This window comes from Rutidosis leptorrhynchoides, chromosome 3 (assembly GCF_046630445.1).
Source record: "Rutidosis leptorrhynchoides isolate AG116_Rl617_1_P2 chromosome 3, CSIRO_AGI_Rlap_v1, whole genome shotgun sequence".
Taxonomy (NCBI): Eukaryota; Viridiplantae; Streptophyta; class Magnoliopsida; order Asterales; family Asteraceae; genus Rutidosis; species Rutidosis leptorrhynchoides.
In genome coordinates, this window is record NC_092335.1 from 18329281 (window position 1) to 18331226 (window position 1946).

Consider the following 1946-nt stretch of genomic DNA (forward strand, 5'->3'; position numbering starts at 1 on the left):
CTCAAGAACACTAACCCTAGATTTCTAAAAATTTTAAAGTTTAAGGCTTCAAATCATGACAAATAGCATCAATCTAGACTATACAAGCATAATATATGAACAATTTAACTATAAATAAGCTAGAAATCATCAAACTTAAATTAGTGCAATTAGTTGTCATAATCACTAAAATTGAGAAATTAAAGAGTTTAGGGGTGAAATCGTTACTTTTTTCTTCCCAAATCCGAGGAAAGGCATGTTTGTAGCGATTTGTAGCAACAAATTTGGTGAATTTTGGTGAAAAATTGAAGATTTTTGAGAGGGTTTTCGTTTGGGTTCGTGTATGTGTGTGTATTGTGAGAAGGCAGAGAGCAGAGCAGCGAGCTTTTTTAATCCTGTCCAGCATTTGGTCCCCATGCGATCGCATGGGTTCCATATGCAAACCCCATGCGATCGCTGTAGTGACCCGAACTTTTCCATGTTTATATATATTAATTGAGATTGATATTTACATGATTAAATGTTTCCAACATGTTAAGCAATCAAACTTGTTAAGACTTGATTAATTGAAATATGTTTCATATAGACAATTGACCACCCAAGTTGACCGGTGATTCACGAACGTTAAAACTTGTAAAAACTATATGATGACATATATATGGATATATATATATGGATATATATATAGTTAACATGATACTATGATAAGTAAACATATCATTAAGTATATTAACAATGAACTACATATGTAAAAACAAGACTACTAACTTAATGATTTTTAAACGAGACATATATGTAACGATTATCGTTGTAAAGACATTTAATGTATATATATCATATTAAGAGATATTCATACATGATAATATTATGATAATATAATAATTTAAAATCTCATTTGATATTATAAACATTGGGTTAACAACATTTAACAAGATCGTTAACCTAAAGGTTTCAAAACAACACTTACGTGTAACGACTAACGATGACTTAACGACTCAGTTAAAATGTATATACATGTAGTGTTTTAATATGTATTTATACACTTTTGAAAGACTTCAATACACTTATCAAAATACTTCTACTTAACAAAAATGCTTACAATTACATCCTCGTTCAGTTTCATCAACAATTCTACTCGTATGCACCCGTATTCGTACTCGTACAATACACAGCTTTTAGATGTATGTACTATTGGTATATACACTCCAATGATCAGCTCTTAGCAGCCCATGTGAGTCACCTAACACATGTGGGAACCATCATTTGGCAACTAGCATGAAATATCTCATAAAATTACAAAAATATGAGTAATCATTCATGACTTATTTACATGAAAACAAAATTACATATCCTTTATATCTAATCCATACACCAACGACCAAAAACACCTACAAACACTTTCATTCTTCAATTTTCTTCATCTAATTAATCTCTCTCAAGTTCTATCTTCAAGTTCTAAGTGTTCTTCATAAATTCTACAAGTTCTAGTTACATAAAATCAAGAATACTTTCAAGTTTGCTAGCTCACTTCCAATCTTGTAAGGTGATCATCCAACCTCAAGAAATCTTTGTTTCTTACAGTAGGTTATCATTCTAATACAAGGTAATAATCATATTCAAACTTTGGTTCAATTTCTATAACTATAACAATCTTATTTCAAGTGATGATCTTACTTGAACTTGTTTTCGTGTCATGATTCTGCTTCAAGAACTTCGAGCCATCCAAGGATCCGTTGAAGCTAGATCCATTTTTCTCTTTTCCAGTAGGTTTATCCAAGGAACTTAAGGTAGTAATGATGTTCATAACATCATTCGATTCATACATATAAAGCTATCTTATTCGAAGGTTTAAACTTGTAATCACTAGAACATAGTTTAGTTAATTCTAAACTTGTTCGCAAACAAAAGTTAATCCTTCTAACTTGACTTTTAAAATCAACTAAACACATGTTCTATATCTATATGAT